Source organism: Dromiciops gliroides, chromosome 2 (assembly GCF_019393635.1).
Source record: "Dromiciops gliroides isolate mDroGli1 chromosome 2, mDroGli1.pri, whole genome shotgun sequence".
Taxonomy (NCBI): domain Eukaryota; kingdom Metazoa; phylum Chordata; class Mammalia; order Microbiotheria; family Microbiotheriidae; genus Dromiciops; species Dromiciops gliroides.
Window position 1 is genome coordinate 127,762,760 of NC_057862.1, and position 6,380 is coordinate 127,769,139.

Here is a 6,380-nt window from a genome sequence, read left to right on the forward strand (position 1 = left end):
GACTCTGGTGGAGAGCGGAGCTAGAAATGTGCTCTCCCTTTAATAGATAGGAATCTAGGCCTTTCTCTCTCTCTTTACCAAATTCTTATTCTCCTTAATAAATGCTTAAAAGTCTAACTCTTGCTAAAGCTTATAATTTATTGGCGACCACTCATTAGATATTTTAGACAGATTAGCTAGAATTTTAGCCCTTAACAGCTGCCATCCTATACAAATTATACAGTAACAATATTGAATATATTTATGTACCAAAATGATATAATAACTTACATACTTAAAGGAAACATTTACTGAAATACATTTCCCCCCTCAAAGCCTCATAAGTCAATTATGGATAAACAACAAATTATAGCTTTAAAAATAATTTTGCCTGGAGTCGGCAGTACCTGAGTTCAAATCCGGCCTCAGGCACTTAACACTTACTAGCTGTGTGACCCTGGGCAAGTCACTTAACCCCAATTGCCTCACTAAAAAAAAAAAAATTGGACTGGCTAATATGACAAAAAAAGGAAAATGATAAATGTTGGAGAAAATTGGAACACTAATACATTGGGGATTTTTTGTTTGTTTTTTGGCTTTTTTTTGTCTTTTTGGGGGGGCAATGAGGGTTAAGTGATGTGCCCAGGGTCACACAGCTAGTAAATGTCAAGTGTCTGAGACTGGATTTGAACTCAGGTCCTCCTGAATTCAGGGCCAGTGCTCTATCCACTGTGCCACCTAGCTGCCCCCACTAATGCACTGTTGATGGAATTGTGATTGTTGACAGAGAAAAATTTGGAACTATGCCCAAAATGCTATAAAACTTTGCATATGCTTTGACCCAGCAATACCACTCCTAGGTCTATATCTCAAAGAGATCATAAAAAGTGGAAAAGGACCCACATGCACAAAATATTTATAGCTGCTCTTTTTTTGGGGGGCAAAGCATTGGAAATCCAGGGGATGCCCATCAATTGGAGAATGGCTAAACACGTTGAGATATATGAATGTAATGGAATACTATTATGTTGTAAGAAATCATGAGCAGGCAGATTTCAGAAAAACTTGGAAAGATTTACATCAACTGATGCTGAGTGAAGTGAGCAGAACCAGGAGTACATTGTACATAGTAATAGCAACATTGTGTGATAATCAACTGTGATAGACTTATCTTTTCTCACGATCCAAGATAATTTCAAGACTCATGATAGAAAATGCTCTCCATATCCAGAAAAAGAACTATGGAGTCTGAATGCAGATCGAAGCATACTATACATATATATGTGTGTGTGTGTGTGTGTGTGTGTGTGTGTGTGTGTGTATGTATATGTATATATATATATATATATGTGTGTGTGTGTGTATGTATGTATATATATAGGGTTATTTGAATAATATGCAAATCACACCTTAATAATATTGTTAAAAAACAATAAAAGGAAACACACCACCACACACACACACACACATATATATGGTTTTTTCTTACTGCTGTCTACAGGGTTCTCATCTTTAGCTGGCCCTGGAAAATAAGTCTGTACCAATAATTGTTGACAAACGGTTTAACACTATCCATACAATATCACCCTAGCAACTGGAAGGTCCTCACATTTAGGCTCTATATGGTTTTACTCTGAAGTATATGGAATTTTCACATTCATTAATCTATGTGAGAAGATAAGGCTAAACACAACGGATGGTAAAATACCCTCTGGTGTAGGGTCTGCACTATTCTGCAGTCCCTCTAGGCCCTCTCTATCTTCATAGTCCTTTATCCTGGGTAAAAGAGGACTTGGTTATCTACTAATATTAGTGCATCAAGTACCAAAGCATGGAAATTAATTTTTTTTAAATTAAAGATAAAGCAATAATCTTTAAGATACAAAATTAATGAGAGGAAGCTAAAGAAGTCCTTAGTGGCAGATTTTAAATCTTTAATACTTTCTTAAATAAAAGAGAAAACTAATGAACTAAATGAAAAACACGGAGACTTTAGAAAAGAAGCAATTAATAAAGCTTATGCAAGAATATGGAATAAAAATGTGAAAATAAAAAATAAATATAATTTGAAAGAAAAAATCAATCAAACCATCAACCAAGCATGGAACTTTCTTTAATGACCAAGAAAATTGGTAATATATTAGTCATTTTAATTTTTAAAAATGAAGGAAAAATGGAGAAAAACCAAATTTCCAAATTAAAAAAAAATGAGGCAGAAATTACAATGGACCCCAGGGATGAAAGATTTATAAGCACATTATTTTAAACATTAAAAGAAAATAATCCCAGTAGTAACATTTTTTTTTGAGAAATAGAGAAGACGGGGCAAGCTAGGTGGCACAGTGGATAAAGCACCAGCCCTGGATTCAGGAGGACCTGAGTTCAAATCTGGCCTCAGACACTTAACACGTTACGAACTGGGTGGACCCTGGCAAGTCACTTAACCCTCATCGCCCCCCCCCCCCCAAAAAAAAAAGAAATAGAGAAAGACAATAAGCTACCAAATTTCTTCAATGGAACAAATTTGTTTCTTAATAAATTGAAGGATAAGTAAAAGAAATAAATTGTAAACTGATTTCACAATCATAAGGTGGAAGAGGCATGACAAGACATTGATTCACTTGGAAAAGATCCACAACGTCAGTGGACTGTAAGCTCCATATGATTGGGCAATGTGACATGATAGCAATGTGTTCTTCAACTACATTGAAAGGCATTGGATCCAGAGCTTTGGAGATGATGCTTCCCTTTGTACTCTGTCCTGGTCATATGATATCTGGAGTAGCTTTAGTTCTGGATGATATAGCCACTGAAGGACATGTTAAGCTGTACAATAACCAGAGAATAGCCACCAGATGGTGCAGGGCCTGCTGATCATAGCCTATGGAGAATCTGTTTGAAAAACTCAGGATGTTTAGTCTACAAAGAAGACATAGGAAGGATATAACTTCCATCCATGGGGGAATGGCTAAACAAGTTATGGTATGTGAATAAAATGTGATGTTATGAGCCTATGAGAGACAACGATTAAAGAGATGCATAAGAAGACATATGAACTGATGAAAAGTCAATAAGTAGAACAAGGACACCAACATATAGAATGACCAAAAATTTAAATAGAAAGAACAAGAAAAACAAAACAATGAAACTGAAGGTGTTAAATTTAAATGACCGGGGGGCAGCTAGGTGGCGCAGTGGATAGAGCACTGGCCCTGGAGTCCAGGATGTGTACCTGAGTTCAAATCGTCCGCAGACACTTAACACTTACTAGTTGTGTGACCCTGGGCAAGTCACTTAACCCCCAATTGCCTCACTAAAAATTAAAAATTTAAATGACCAAGTTTAACCCCATAAGATGAGATGAGATGTACCTCCTTCTATAGAAGTGGAGCGTTATGGGTGTGAAAAGGTCTTATGCCCCTTGTTGTTCTGGCAGACATTTTTCTAAAACAACTCTCTCTCTCTCTCTCTCTCTCTCTCTCTCTCTCTCTCTCTCCTCTCTCTCATTATTGTTCTTTGTTACATAGGAAAACTTTCTGGAGTGAGCACAGGAAGAGAACAATTGAGAAATGTAGGTGATTTTAAAGAAGATAGATAACCATTTTTAAATGTTTGTTTATATATATATATATATATATATATATATATATATATATTTAGTGAGGCAATTGGGGTTAAGTGACTTGCCAAGGGTCACACAGCTAATAAGTGTGTGTTAAGTGTCTGAGGCCGGATTTTGAACTCAGGTACTCCTGACTCCAGGGCCGGTGCTCTATCCACTGCGCCACCTAGCTGCCCCTAATATATATTTTTAAGGGACAAAAGGAAAAGAAAGGATACTATCTACTATCATATTCTAAAAAGGATGTAGTTTCAGTCCATTTCTTTCAATTTCAAGATAGGAAATATAAACAGGGGACAAGGGCAGTTAAACCATCAGAGTTCAATTTATTACTGGAACTGTGAAAGATTAACATAAACAAAAGAAAGTTAACCTTTCCCAAGATACCTTTCACTTCTCTCCAATTTCCTACATGTCTAAATCAAGAAAAATTAAATGGCAAACATGATATTAAAGAACTATGGATCAGGAAAATGAACGCAAAAAAAGTTAGCAATGAAAAAGGAGGACCACAGACATGTTTCAAATGTCCAGAGCTTCATGACGTATAAACCAAGAGTGCAGTGTAGTAAGAATGCAATGGGCCTGGGGTGTACGCTTCCTATTAGGCAATATAAATTGCTTCTAGGAATCAATGCGCGCGCGCGACACATGTTGGCCATTTAGCATGGGTCATTCTCTTTTATATTTGTCTGACCTGATTGAGAATGAATTAAAGAGCAGTAATTATATATATATATATAATATATATATATATAACATTTGGGGGGGGGCGTTGAGGCAGTTGGGGTTAAGTGACTTGCCCAGGACACACAACTAGTTAAGTATCCGGTGTCTGAGGTCATACCTTGAACTCAGATCCTCCTGAATCCAGGGCCAGTGCTCTATCCACTGTGCCACCTAGCTGGCCAGTAACTATATTTAAATCTAAAGCTCATCACCCTTATCATAGTTCCCTTTATAGTTGTTCATTCATTACAGACATTGGTGCACATATACTGGCCTTTTGGTCATGAAGGAATTACCATTATCTGAGGCTTTGTGAAGGCCCAAGGGAAATGTATTTCCTAACTCTTATAGTAGCAAAATTTAGTTTAAAAAGGAACATTGTAACCTAAGAGGTAGAACCAAGGGCACTGAGAACATGCCCCAGTGAAATGCTTGGTGAAGATGATTTGTTCATCTCATCCACAGAAGTGCACTGAGACAACCTCATGAGACTTTTTATGTTTCTTGAATTAAAAAAAACACCATCAGATAACCACATACAGTCAACATAAAAAGTAATTGTATTTTAAGACGAGCTTAAAGAATCAGTCACCTTCCATTGAATAAACTCCAGTGCCTTCTGATCACCTCCAGGATCAAATACAAAATCCTCTGCCATTCAAGGTCCTTCAAAACTTAGCCCCCTTGTACCTTTCCCATCTTCTTACACCTTTCTCTCGACCATATACTTTTCAATCCACTAACACTGTCTTCCTGAGGTGACAGATATGCAGCCCAACATTGAACCTGTTTTCAATGTCTTTCCTACTGATTAGTATGGGGAGTAGAAGCCAGTCCCTCAGGCATAATCTCTGATAGACCTAGGCTATCTTTGTACTTTCATTTTTTGTTTTCAAAAACTTTTTTTTTTTACCAAGAAAGATACACTTTCTCATCTTCCTCTCCTAATCCTCCTCTGCCCCAAATGAGGACGTAAGAAAAACAAAACTCATTACAATAGTCATAATCAATCAAAATATCCACATTGACCATGTCCCAAAAATATTTGTCTCCTGTATTCTGAGTTTATTGTTTCATTTTAGGGTATCTGGACCAGGATATATATGTATTAACCCAGCTCTATGAGTTAATCTATCTAGCTGCATATCATAATTTTGACAATAGTCGTTTTAATCATCCATTTGATTTTTCTTGTATAGATATGATCAAACTCTGTTAAGTGACTATGGAACTTATTTAGGTGACCCTCCAATGATGCAGAAACTTGATACAAGCGACACTACATTACTTATAGATAGAAGTACTGAAAACACCTCAAGAGAGTTGTTAATGATATCAAGCTTCTACATGAAACAAAGGATCATCTTTTTAAATATCGTATTTGTTTCAATCAGCCAAGATCTGCTTTCTCAACTTCCCAGCAAACACCCACTCACCACCACCACCAAATGAGAAGATAGGAAAAACCAAAATCCATTACAAATATGTATAGTTGACCAAAAAAAAATTACATTGACTAGTTCAAAAATAAATAATTTCATTGCTCATTCTGAGTCTTTCACCTTTCTATTAGGATGTTTAATCATCTGTCCTTTGCAATTCTGGGCTAAAAACTTGAATACTGACAAGAGTTCAATGCAATTCTATCACATCATATTTATATACCATATCTTCTTCATCCTTTCCCCAATTTGTGAACACTCACTTAAATTCTCAAAAGAGTTATAAATATTATGTACATCTTTAGAATTTGTTTCACTTAAAACAAATCCCTCCCTTAACTAACCCTCACCAATCTCTCCCTCCACCTTCTCCTCTTTCCCTCCTATTTCACTGTTGAGTGAAACGCAATTTCTGTACCTAATTGTGTGTGTATGTTTATGTGTTCATCCTTCCTTTGACCAGATCAGAATTTGAGAGTTAAGGTCAAGAATCAGCTATTCCCAGTCCCTCCTCCTTGTTTAATAGATTTTTATGTATCCCTTCTGATTATGAGATAACTTTCCCTAACCTTCCTTCCCTTTCCCTCCCAGCATATTATTCTTCCTCT